Below are 14,712 nucleotides of genomic sequence, written 5' to 3'. Positions count from 1 at the left end.
TTTTCATTTTTTGTTTTTGGTACTGTCCTTGGTTTATTTCCTGGGCCAATACTTCGAAGTTGCTTACTGTAAGTATCTTTGTTGCTTGTAATTAGAACCCTTATGGAATGCTTGATTCTCAGAGGTGTCTTCCAGATATAGCTGGTCTTTAGGTCTTGAGTCTCTAATGACTCTGAGGCTTTCTCATTTTCATTATACCAGGAAGGACAACTGACTAGATCGATCACAACACCTTAGCCCAAGTGATACAATCAGCAACACCATTGCATCAAGTACCTCTTAGAAAATGATATTTTTTTGTAGTTATTAATCTATCACCTTTAACTGTGTGAATTAAATCACAATCAAGGACCAACTCAACATATGTTTATAGTGTATAAACTCTTCAATATAGCAACTTTACCCTTTAGGTTGGTGAGTTAGAAGGAGTTGGGGAGGTAGGGTTAGATTGGTAGAAAGATAGGGAAAGGTTAGCAGAGAGGACAGAGGACACAGTCAAGAGAAGCAAAAGAGAATAAAAGAAAAATAAAGAAGAAATCCAAATTAGGGCCAGAATAGGAACAAAAAGGGAGATGAAGAACAATATGGGACAGCAAAAGAGTGAGTGTGAGAGAGAGAGAAAGGAAAAAGAAAGAAAAAAAGAAGAGATAATAAAAATTTGAAGAGTAGGAAAAAAATTAAAAATAAGAGCAAACGCCCCCCCAGCAATAATAATTTTGGAAATAAAAAATGAAAATGAAGGGGCTCCTTCAGGGTATGTCTCTGCTATCACAATAGACAACGTTGGCAGCAGTGTGCAGATATGTCAGTGAGTCTGAGCAAGCCAGTTGCAGACCCATGTAATTCACACGTATTTCTGGCGGGAAGCCCCAAGTTGAGCTCCCTGTCCTCCTGTAGAGTTGAACTCTGTAAAGTTGTACTGCAAGTTCCAGCTATCATTCCCCTGAAGATAGTTCAGGTTCCGATGGGAGGTGATGATCCCTCCAACTTACCTAGTATGGTGGTCTGGTGTCTCTTTTGTCCTTATAATGTGGAACCAGGTAGACATATAGCCAGGAGGCCAGAGCTAGGGGATGCGGGTTTGAGGTGGTGTCCTGCAGGCCCCCAGGCAAGAGGCTAAGTGCATAGCAGCTGTTGGCGTGGACAATGGTGAGGGGTCCTCACCTTCTGGCTGGTACCCGCCAGTGTGTGTGGCACAGGCTGGAAGGAGAGGTTTTCCAGCAATCCGGGACCTCTCTCTCCCGCGGGCTAAGCAGATCACCTTTAAAGTTACATTTTAATTTTTAGACACTCACCCAATTCTGAAGCTCTTTCTACAATCAATTGTAGAACATTTTCATTATATGAAAAGAAACAATAGAGACCAATTAGAGTCAATTCCTTTTCATTCCAAATGTTCCAGACATAGGAGACCACTAATTTACTTTCTATCTTTATAAATTGCTTATTCTTATCATTTTATTTAAATAAAAATCATAGTATAAAATCATGAAGTTTACTGAAGAATTTTATTAGGGTTGATCATATTTTTAGTGAACTCTTTAAAATACTATGAAATTTGCAAAGGGGAAACTGTGTTACGTCTTTTCCAATGAATATTTTTTAAGATGTCGCTCTAGGACATTCAATATAGACCTTAAAAGAATCCACTTCAGATTCAAATTTCTCATACTAACCAAACCAATAAGATAGAGAAATGTTACTTTACTGTAACTCTACTCTTCCCCTTACTTTCGATTATTACTGTCATATGTTGGATTTATAAATGTTACCAACTTGATATATTTTATAAATATGCCTTTATATAGCTTTTATCTTTAATGATGTCAAGAGAAAAATATGATCAAATAAAAATTAAAGTTCATTAACTTTATTTTATGTCTCTATTTATCTTCATTGATTTCTGTGGACTATAGTTGCTTTTTCTTTCACGCCAATATAATTTTGGCCCTACATATCTGTGTTGAGATTTTGTGTCAAACATAACTCTATGTTGAACTTCTACTCTTTGTACTTGTGTTAGTCATCAATATAAAGTTTCCAGCCTTCTCTTACGTTCAACACTTTGGCTTCAACACTTCACTGTGCTTCAAATACACTCAGTTGTTGCACTGAGAATGCTAGAAAATCAGTTCTTTTTGTCTGACTTTCCTGTGGGCAACAACAAACAGAAACTTGGTGTGTGAACAGATTCCTGCTTTCCCTGAAAGTGACATCTTGATCCACGAGTCATTTCTGAGAAGTCACAGCAGGCCCTGGTCACTTTACATTCCATGGTATCCAATCTTCATTTTATAAGCAAGGTTTTTTTTTTAAGACTATCACGAATCTGCAATCTTGAATTGTTATGTTTGTAGTAGAAATTCCCTCATAGGAATTAGGGTTGTGTAGCAGACTGGAGTCCCACACTTCTCTTTCAGGTTTGTCTCAGCTAGATCTTGAACTGGAATTAATAGGGAGAATGAAAAATGTTGGTGGCCTTTCTTTGGGAGAGAGCGCCCCATGTCTTTGGTTTCAATCCCTATAGTTTCCATCTCATTGAGCCAAGAGAAGGTCAAGGGCCATCAGGAACAGCTACAGATCTCTACTCTCCCAACCAAGATGCACTTGTTTCTTCTGCCAGGAATGTCTGTACATAGTCCCATCTGGATAATGTCATCTTTCAGGGTTCTATGTATTTACACCCATAACCCCAGAGCCCAGCAGAGTGTCTACATTATATTAGGTTCTCAAAAGGTTTATATTAAATAAATGATGGGGACAGAAAAAAAATGAAAGAAATCCACATAAAGAATTAAAAAAATTCACCTATAAAATCCTCAAGAAAGGAAGTGGTAGATTCTAAAGTGCATCTGATTGAATATATCTCCTTTTCCTGTGAGCCATGTAAGATATATTTTTATAGGAGAAGCTTTTGTAGAATCTTGTGTTTCTTAGAGAGTACAGAGAAACTGTCTGGTCTTTCAATTGTTATTTCCTGCTTATAATTTGAAGTGGAAGACTCCTTGATTTTCTGCATCCTATGTTAAAACTAATCTGACTTCAACTATAGGAGATATATGGATTATATACAATATAATATTTTCTTCTCTTACCTCTTATAATGTTGAAGAGAATTTGATTTGAAATGGACAAAATCATGTGGAAAATAGAGAAACTTATAATTTTTGAGTTCCTGAAAAATACAAGTAACTATACATTAATTACACACTTAGTACTTAAATAGCTTTTCAAAAGACATTTCTATTTATATCTGAAGAAATGAGTTTAATAGGATTAACTTGCCATTAAAAAACACATTAAAAAGCAGAGTTAAAATCAACTCTACATTAATATGGAACATTTCTTTTTACCAAAGCATTTTTCCTTCCTCAATTCATTTCTTCATACATATGCAGGTATCACATCCATTCTTTCACTTAAAATTATCCACTCATGCCAGTTGTAGTGGCACATGTCTGTAATTCCAGTAGAGAGGAGGCTGGAGCAGAAGGATCTGTCCACCTTTCAATCCAGCTTGGGTTGCATAGTGATATCAAATTATTTGAATTACACAGTGTGACTTTGTCTCAAAAAAAAAAAGATCTACTCATTACTTGAACTTGCACAATTAAGTAACATATGGTTTGCTAAACTTGCTGGTTCATACATGGGCTATTCAGTCATAATGAAAAAGAAGGGAGTGGTGTATAGCTAATTTGCCTTCTGATTCTTATCTAGACTGAAATTATACTACACTAAGGAATGTGCTTGTGAATTGCTGCACTGAAGACATAAAGTAGAATTAATCCCTTTTATAATCATCTAGAAAGAGTAAATTTTATTCATTAAAATATGATTTATAGTAAGAGATGTCATAACTGACCAAAGAGGAAGGACATTTGCATTTTCACTAAATATTTAATAAATTCATTCCTAATTTTACAGGTTTAACTTGGGAGGATGACTAGGACTTTTGAAGTTATTGTTCAAGCAATTACAAAAACAGAAAATCCTAGGGACACAGAAGTAGAAGTCAAAGGCATGTGCATAGGTAGAGTGCATTGTAATATGAATAGATAGTGGGATGTAAGACAATCATGACAAGACCTCTAGAAATTTATATTTATACAAGATAACAGGGATCTCCACTAATAGCCAGAAGTATGGAATGTGCATACCTTCTAGTCCCCATGCAGATAATTTGTTTGAGCAAGAGTAAGACATTTTGATAATGATACACAAAGAAAATACTAATATTTGAATGTTAAATATAGTAGATTAACAAAGGACATTCTAGGGATCAAAAGTCTATGAGGAGTTGATTGTCAGAATCATTTATGAGGAATGAGCTTATGAACTAGATTTAAATGAGAAGTGAGAGGCACAGGAAGAGATTAAAAATACCATAAAGTGACACAAAGCAGAAGCAGGAAAAAAAGGAAATTAACATAGTACCACTTGTAGAGAATAAGTAAATCCTCACCATAATGTTGGAAACTAATGGAAGAAGAAAATGAATTTTATGATTTTTATGATGTAGCTTTCTAAAAGACATAAAGGAATTATTACATATTATTGTCTCCCTTCTTTCAAATTCTACATTGGTTTCAAATTATTTCTCTTATGATTCATAAGGGAAATGAAGGCCTACTGAACTCTACAAAATAAAGTTTTCTGATTTAAAAGTGCCATGACTTTGATCATTTCTAATTTATTGCTGTCACCACCAACACAACTCACACATGCAATGCTAAACTTCGACAGAAAAGCACAAAAGTACAAATTTTCATAAGAAAGCTAAATTCACTCTCATCTTGCTTTTAAAACTTCAAAAGCATATGGTTATTTGGCTTTTATTTTAAATTGTAATATTATAATATTTCATTGAGGATTCATATAAGTCTGCCATTAGAATATTTTTTCCACAGACTTGCAAACATTTTTTTCTCCAGTCTATCTCTAATCAGTCATAGACCTTTTTTATACATTTTATATATTATGTTGGGTTATAAATTTTGTTCTTCTAGCACAATTTTCTTCTTTTGTTGGAAAATATATGATAGAAACAGACCTTATTAGTTTGATGTGAGGCAGTGGGGTAGATATATGTAAGAAAGGCATCCATATATAATCAGACAAGACAATCTTAGAGTAGGCTGCTATTGTCAACATGGTATTCTATGACAAAATAAAGAAACAGAAAAAAAATTATCTAGTGGAATGTTATGTTTTGAATCTAGATGTCCACCCAAAGCCTCATGTTCCGTCCCCATAGGTGGGGATCTTTGAAGACATCTGGATAGATAGTGTGTGATACTGGGATACAGGGTTTGTGGTACTAAATTAGTCTACTCATTGGTTTAGCATAGTTCTGTGTGTTGATAATGAGAAGGTCCACCCTGGGTGTGGGTAGCATTGCCCAAAAGGTTTGGAGCCTGGTTGGGATAAAGGGAAAGCAGGCTTTCTGCTGCTGGCTGCTTTGCTGCTCCCCTGCCAGTCACGGTTTCTCCTCTGGTGATGCTCCTCTGCCATGCCACACTGCCTTGGAGCCAGCTGATTACAGACTGAAACCTCTACAAATGTGAGCTGAAAAAAACCATTCCTCCTTTAACTTGGGAGCATATTTTGTGCCAGCAATGAGAAAGTAACCAAAACATGGTGATTATTTTAATTTTGATAACTTCCTGTGCTTTTAATTAGAAGAAAAGCAAAAGTGAATTCAATTTTCCAATATCTTTTGATTACATTATTATATCTGAATTTCTCAGTATTTCAAAATGATAAATATTTCTATTGTCTCTGTTTTGCAAAATAAAGTTACTGAGATTCTCCAAAGCTAGTGTCCAAAGACAGACAATAAAGCTTACCAGTTGGGAATTAAAAAGCAGATTTCCCATTTCAAAATACTGCTTTTCCTCCTTTCCTTCTTTATAACCAATTCTTGACTTATTCCTTCTCTGCTATATTCTATTTTTCTTTAGTTCACTTAAGAAACGTTTACTATTGGGGCCGGGGATTTGGCTCAGTGGTTTCGCTGTCTGCTGCGCAAGCGGAAGGATCTGAGTTCGATCCCTGGCACCAAAAAAAAAAAAAGAAAAAGAAAAAAAGAAACATTTACTATTTTAGGAGATCCATCATGGTGGACTGAACTAGGGAGAAGAGCACTCACAGGTCACTGAGATATTCACTCAGCGCAGTAGGTAGGTAGCTGCATGGGGTAGAAGGGAGTCGAATCATCAGAGCACAGCTTGAACCATGTAGGGAACAGGTGAAATCTAGAAGCAGGAGTGGCTGGAATAAGAAGCACAGCTACAGGTGGAAACTGCATCCCCTTCCTCCCCCCAAGCATATCTTCTAGTGCAGGTTTGCAGAGTGCTGTGATGTGTAAAACGCAGTCTTCCAAGTGAAGAAGCAAATGGGGCTATGACTGCTGGGCATTGCATATAGCTACCACTGCCCTCAGTACCCATCAGCCAAGTGGTTTTTCTGCTAGGATGTGGCCCAATTTTGAAATATTCACTGATGAAAGCCTCCTTTTGGAAAGAAATTATGACAATATACAGTGACTATCTTCTTCCAGACCCCAGAAAATACTGAGATTGTGGGCTGCAGAGGGGCTGGGTGAGCAGGAGTACATGAGAGCCAGGAATAACGGAGATGAGGATGTGATGGAGTGAGTTGTATGAGGCTCGGGCTGAGACTGCCAGACAGCATTGTCCATTTGCTCTGTGACATTTTTCCTAACCAATAGAGCAAGACAATTGTCTAGTATTTTTATTGTTTGTTTTGTTTTTGTTTCTTGTGAGTATTTTAGTTAGCCTGATTAGGTTTGGTCTTAATGTGTATGTGAAGAAAATTGTGTCAATTAGTTTGCTGCTTTTGCTTCTACAGTTTTTTTATGTTATATTGTCAAATACTCCCATTTCAATGTTTGCTTCTCATAGATATCTAACTTTATTTGATCAACAGTTCACTAAAATCATCTTATTTTATATCTCACTTTTCATTTATGGTTTTCCTTTCTTTACTTCATTTCATATATATTCTGTTTCTGCTCTTCCTCTTTTTCTTTCACTATCTTTCCTCTCTTTCATACATACTATTACTATTAATCTAAATATCATTACTATTTATTTTCTCATTTATTTATCATTTTTATTACATTCACTCAATTCTCTGGGTTAACAAAATAGTAAAGATTTTTAAAACAAATTTAGTAACTATGATAATATATGATTAGCTTTTCATTTGTTGGTGTTACTAGTATTTCCTGTGTCTTCTCAAAGTAATGCTAGGTCTGAAACTAGCACCAGGGACAGAGCATAAATTTTCACGTATGTCATGCACACATCTCTAGACATATCACAAGGTATGAGTCACCTACTAAAATAATCCTCATGTGATTATGGTGACACATCTATTCATGGAAATTACTGCAGAAATCTATTCCCTGAAATGATTTCATAAAATCTACTGGACCTGTGTATTAGAATAGATACCAGGGTGAGTAAGGCATTTTAAATCTCAAAGACACAACCAGAAAAGAACCTCTTCATGACACATTCGAGTCTAAATGTCAAAACTTCCAAACACAGAAAGCTATTGAAAGCTGTTAAAAACTGTTAGAGAGAAGCATCAGATCACTCATGAGGACAAACTGGTCATGGTAACACAAGATTTCTCAGCAGATTCAACAAAGGCCAAGATAGTTTAGAATGATGTATTTCAAGTGCTGAAAGAAAATAATTACCAAATAAAATTACTATATCATGCAAGACTGTCACTCAAAATCAAAAGAGAAATTAAGAGTTTCTGTGATAATGAAGAAATTCATTATCACTAAACTAATGTTGCAGAAAATACTTAAAGGGAATCCAAATGCAGACAAAGAAGATAACAACCAGGAATCCAAGGGAAATAATCTCCTTGGGAATGTAGATCAGTAAAGGTTAAGAAGAGATGAAACAAGTACTAGAGAAGTAGCAAAGTAACCTAAATTAATACATACTTTTTAAGTACAACACTTAGCCAGCTGTAGTGGCACATGCCTATAATCTCAGCATTCTGGGAGGCTGAGGAAGGAGGATTGCAAGTTTGACCTCACCCTGTGAAACTTACAAACTTTCTGAAAACTTTTTTTGAAAAGTGCTAGTTTTGTAGCTAAGTGCAAAGGCTCTGAGTTCAATTCTCAGTGGACAAAAATAATAATGATAATAATAACAAAATAAGACAACATAAATGGTCTTAACTGTCCAATTAAAATATACATACAGATTGGTGAAGAAACAAGACCCATCTATTTGTTTCCTGCAAGAAACTAAGCAAATCTGCAAAGAAATGCAAAATTGAAAAATTTTCTAAGTAGCTGGATGACAAAAATTATAAGAAATACCTATAGTTTCATAAAAGAAATGAGACTTCAAAATAAAATTGATCAGGGGAAATAAAGAAGGTCACAATTTATTGATAAAGTGAATAATACACCAAGAAAAGATAACAAATATATGAATATATATACACTGAACATGTGCACATCTAATCTCATAAGAGAAGCATTACTTGACATAAAAGCACAGCTAACAATAAAATTATAGTAGTAGACCTCAGCAACCCAATATCACAATAGAAATATCATCCAAAGAAAAAATTCACACAAAATAATTTAATAAGATCATACATACTATAAAATACCACGACTTAACTGATATCTACAGGGTGTTCCATCCAAAAATAACAGAATACATATTCCTTTCAGTAACCCCAGAAGTGTTCCACAAATAGAACATATTTTAGGCCATAAAGTTTCAATAAATACAAAAGAATTAAAATAATTTCATGCATTTTATCAGACTTCAATTAAATTAAACCAGAAATCAAAAGAAAAAAACTCATAAATTACACAAACACTTGTATTTCAGTAATGCATTCCTGAATGATCAATGGGTCATGGGACAAATCAGAATACAAACATTTTTTAAAATTCTAGAATCAAATAATAATGAAAATATAACATTTTAGGATCCGTGGGACACAATGAAAGCATTTCTTAGAAGAAACTTTATGAGTTCCTAAATTAGAAAAGTAGAGCAATCTGTAATATATAGATTAATACTGAATCTCAAGATCATAGGAAAAACAAGTACAAACCAACTCAAACCCATTTGATGGAAATAAATAATAGAGATCATAGTGAAAATTAATGAAATCAAAACTAAGATACAATGCAAGTAGTCAATGAATCAAAGGCTTCAGTCTTTGAAAAGATAAACAGGAGTCACAAGCCTTTAGGCAAACTTATTAAGAGAAAGAGAGAGAAGATTCAAATTAATTAAATTAAAAGTTAAAAACTTATAATTACAAAAGATATCATTAAATCTTAGACTATTATAGATTATTTTGAAAAGCTGAACAAAATGTTTGAAAATTTATATTTCAAAAACTCAGAGAATTTTGAAGAAATGTGTAAAAACTTAGACACATATGAGCTAAAAATTTTAATGAAGAAAATATAAAAACCTATGTGGATCAATAATGAGCAATGAAATTGATGCAGTAATAAAAATTCTATTAATTGAGAAAACCCCAGGCGCTGATAGATTTACTGCTGAATTTTACCTGCACTTTAAATAAAAACTAATGCCAAAGCTCTTCAAACTTTTCCATGGAGCAGGAAGAAAAAGAAGGCATTCAAATTCATTCTGTGAAGCCACCATTACCTTAACCCTAGCTTACATATAAACTTGGTGAATATTGATGCAAAAGTCAAATAGAATTTAACAACACATTAAAAAGATTATATACTCAAACCACATTGGTTTCATTCTATGAATACAACAGTTATTTAATATACATAAATCAATACATTTAATGTAGTGCATAAGTAGAATTGAGGACAAAAATCACATGATCATCTCTATAATGCAGTAAATACCTTTGATAACATCCAGTATCTGTCATGATAAAAACTCTGATGAAAATAGGTATAGAAACCACATACCACAAACCCACAGTCTGCAACATACCCACTGTAAAAAAATCCTGACAGTATTTTCTCTAAAATTAGACATGAGACAGGGATGCTTACTTTTACCATTCCTCTTTAACATAATAAGTGAAATTTGAGCCAGGAAAATAAGTCAAGAGAAAAAATAAAAAGGATACAAATCAGAAAAGAAGAAAGCAAATTATCTTTATTTTCAGAACTTATGATTCTCTGTATATCAGGCTTCACTGGAAGAATTTTAGATCTGATTATCAAATTCACCAAAATGGTAGAAAACCCCAACACTCAAAACCAATAGCGTTCTTGTACAGCAACAGTAACCCCATTGAGAAAGAAATCAGTGAAATATTTCCATTCAAAATAACTTCAAAGAAGAGGAAGATGACAACAATCCTAGGAATTAATCTAACCAAAAAAGGTGAACATGTGTCAATATCAAATAGCTTCTCTAGTGTGAGAAACTGAAAGTGTAATTAAGGATTAAAAGGATTAAAATGAAGAACTGATAATTTGAAATAGGAAGAAAAGATCCAAAAGGGTAGGGGTGGAGGGAGGGGAAGGGGAAAGGAAAGAAGGAAAAAAAAAAGTGAAAGCCATATATGGTAAAAATTATAAAACACTTAAGAAAGGATCAGAAGAGGACATTAGAAAATGGAAAGAGTGCCTGAATATTAAAATAGTCATATTTAAAGAGCTGACCTATCAATTCAATGCAATTCCTATTAAAATACCATTGATATTTTCCACAAGGCTAGAAAATATAATTCTAACATATATTTTGAATCAGAAATTGCCAGAATAGGCATATCAACCCAGAGCAAAAATTGCAATGCTGACAGCACCCCTAAAACAGGTTTAAAGTTGTGCTACAAAACTATAGTAACAGGGCCAGGGATTCAGCTCAATGGCACTGTGCCTGCCTTGAAAGCACAAGGCCCTAAATTTAATCCCTGATATGGGGATGGGTGGAGTAACATATACAGTAACATTTCAGCTTATGAATGCTTCTATTTGTGAACAATTCCATTCATGAACAAAAGCATTCAGCAAAAATTTGCTTCCACTTATGAACTCCACATTGAGTGATGTGTACCACAGCGGCTATCTTCCGAGCATGCCCAGAAATGCCAGTATCCCCAGAACCGTGGATTGAATTAAATTTATGAATCCAGGTACCATTGCAGCATGGTATTGACCAAAAAAAGAAATGTAGATGGATGTAATAAAACAGAAGTCAGGTAAATAAATCCATGCACCTACATAGATCTGATTTTTGACAAAGGAGTCAAAACCTATGCTGAAAAAAAGACAGTCTCTTTGACATATGGTACTGGGAAAACTGGATATCCCCATCAAGAAGACTGAAACTAATCCTCCATCTTTCATTCTATATTAAGTTAAAATGGATTAAAGGATACATATGAATCTACAAATATGAAACTTCTGGAGAATAACATAGGGCAGTGTTGGCAAAACTTTAGAGTTTCAGTGATAGGAACAGCCTGCTGTTGTGTGTCATAGATTTGCCACTATTGACATGGGATAAATATTTGAAGCTATAGCCATAGGTAAAGATTTCTTGAATAACATTTCAATAGCACAGGAAATATCAAGAATCAACAAATCAGATTACATCAAATTAGAAAAGCTTCTGCACAGCAAAGGAAATAGAGCGAAGGAACAATTTAAAAGAATAAGAATAAGAAAAATTTCATAGTTATTCTTCTCATAAAATGTTAATACATAGAATAGTGGGGGGAAAAGCAAATGATGGAATCAAAGAGTAAGCAAGTGAGATGAATAGACATTTCTCAGAAGAAGTAAAACTGGCCATTGCCATTAAGTACATGAAAAATTGTTCAAAATCTTTAGCCATTAGGTAAATGTAAATCAAAACTACTTTCACCCCAGCCACAGTAGCTGGAATCAAAAATAGAAAAAGCAATGCATATCGGCAAGGATATAGTTAAAAAGGAAGTCTTCTACGTTATTGGTGGAAATGAAAAGAAACGCAACTATAGAAATCAGTATGGAGGAGGGGGTTAAGGGTAAAGGGTGCACAGGTAATGGGAGAAAAAATAAAAACTAGATACATCATGTTCTGGTACAAACACCCAATGATAAATGTAAATGTATTTTATACCTAAAATGTGCCAATAAATATATATATATATATATATATATATATATATATATATATATATATATAAATTTAAAAAAGAAATCCGTATGGAAATCCCACACAAAACTAAAAATAGAAATAACATTTGATCTAGCTAAACCACTATTGGGTGTATTCATAAAAGAATTAAAAACAGTAAATCATAGTGTTATATCTACCTATGACCATATTTATAGTAGTGTAATTTACAATAGTCAAGTTATAGGAACAGTATGGATTCCTGTCAAAGGATGAATTCATAAAGAAAGTGATATATATATATATATTATAATATTACAATTAGAATATTATCCAGCCATAAAGAAGAATCAAGTCATGTCATTTGCAGGAAAATAGATGAGACTGAACTTTATCATGTAAGTGAAATAAGCCAGACCCAAGAAATTTAAATATTTCATATTTTCTCTTGTGTTAGAAACTTGAGGTATAAATAAGTAGAAGAACAAAATAAGAAGAAATTTCAAGCAATTAGAGGTTTAACGCTTGGAGATGGGGCTGGGGATGGGAAGGGAGGCAGAAAGGGAGAAGAGGGTAAAAGGAATGACAATAATCAAAATATGTTATATACATGTATCAATTTCCCAAACCAAACTCACTATTTTTATTAGTAATATTCACTAATAAAAATTAATATTTTCTACTGTGTTCCAGTAATTTTACTCTATTAGACCTCCCAAACTTGATAGCATGCAAGCTGTCACTTCAAATTATGAATAGCCTATTGTTTAAAACACAATCTGTAAACTAGATATGCTCTACCAGATGTTGCAGGTTTTGTTTGGCAGTTTGAATTGTTCCTAAAATGTAAACAAAGAAGAAACACGTTACATTCTCAAAAAAAAGAATTATCAATAACATGAGTGGATTCTTCTGAATGTGTTTGAGAAGACAATGATGCAAGTAGATAAGTTACATACTAATTGTAACTTCAATCCAAAATCCCCACTGACTGTTTGCTTAAGTGTCTCCTTTGAATCTTTGCCTAAGACACCTGTAAAACTTCTTGTTCTATGACTATTATTTATATCTTGTGTAAGCTTTTAATATTTCTCCTTTTAATAAGGATATTATTTATGTTCCATTTCCCAAAAAATCCACAGAGACATCTATCTATCCAAGCAGAAATAGACCCTTCAGGTTTTGGTAAGGAAGTGAAAAAAAAAACATTTATTTTTGCTGTCAAAATTGCTACATTCAAGTGTTATGCATAACACTTGAAGAAGCCTGAAAGTATAACCAAAAGCGTCACAGGGGATGCACACTTGGCCATTGTTACTTGCTTTCCTTCTACTTCTATGATGTGTAACGAAAAGAATTTAAAGATTAGAATTAAGTCAATTTATAAAATTGTGTGGAAAGATTTATCATCTTTATTAAGTTCAAATGAAATGATTCATTTATATAATCTTTCAAATTAAAACTAAGTATTCAATTTGTTGTACTTTTTGCAAATGAATCAATTTAGTTTCTAAAATGCAATAGTTAGAACAGTTGTTGGTAATAGTTTGTATTTCTAATTTGACTATTGATAAAGTTGAGATTATCATAAATTGATTTATCACTGACAATGGTAGTCATTAGTTTTTTTTTTAATTGCTAAAAACTAGTGTCACACTTCTCCACTACATAAGGATGTACATAAGGATGGCTCACCAGTGTTAAATTGTAGTTTTTTCTATAAAATTAAATCATCTGTAAGGGGCTTATGGTATTTATATGTGTGATGGTTTGTATCAAAATAATTTGCATAAACATCAGATTATACAGCTTTATTTGTAAGAAAAGTAAGGTTGTTTTATAAGAAGTTCTCAACAACACGTTTTATCTGAGTAGCCAGTTAAGTAAGCATATTATTATAGCAAGGCCTTCCAGAACAACAAAATAAAGAATCATTATGAGTTTATTGATGCTCATTTACTCTTACAAAAAAAAAGTCAGGATTTTGAAAATCAAACTGTTAGAGGTCTAATTAATGTAATGCTGTTGCACACATATAAAAACCAGAAGGAAACTGTTCAAGCGGTGATAGTAAAGGAAAGCCTAACTACGTATCAAGTGATCTGAAACTACCAGAATTTAGTCTGCTTTAAATCAATTCACTGTTACAGTAAAAAAAAAATTGATACCTAGAAAATAGTCAAAAATCTTTATTGTGTCAATAATAATTATGCGCAGATTGGCTCCAGAAAGAAATATTCAACAACCTTTGAGCATGGAGTGGAATGTGACATGCTGAAATTCTGGAGGCTACAAGTGTATGTATTTTTATTTTTAGGTACAGAGTTAAGTGATGTGAAGAGTTCTGAATCTTTTCTTCCCAACTAATCTTTCATTTTTAGAAAATCTTGTTATAAAAATTTATAATTATCTATGACCAATTTATCAGACTATTATATGGCTAGTACTTATAGCTGAACTCTGTGATACAAACTAAATGTGTGGACATGAGGACATAAAGTTTCTGGATGAAAAATAGAATAGACACCAAATACAGTTATTTTGAGAATAATAGGAACCTATATAAATATAAAGAATCTCAGAGAAG

Source organism: Heterocephalus glaber, unplaced genomic scaffold (assembly GCF_053883595.1).
Source record: "Heterocephalus glaber isolate CG9 unplaced genomic scaffold, H.glaber_assembly_v1.0 deba00001586, whole genome shotgun sequence".
Taxonomy (NCBI): Eukaryota; Metazoa; Chordata; class Mammalia; order Rodentia; family Bathyergidae; genus Heterocephalus; species Heterocephalus glaber.
Note: the sequence above shows the minus strand (reverse complement) of the source record.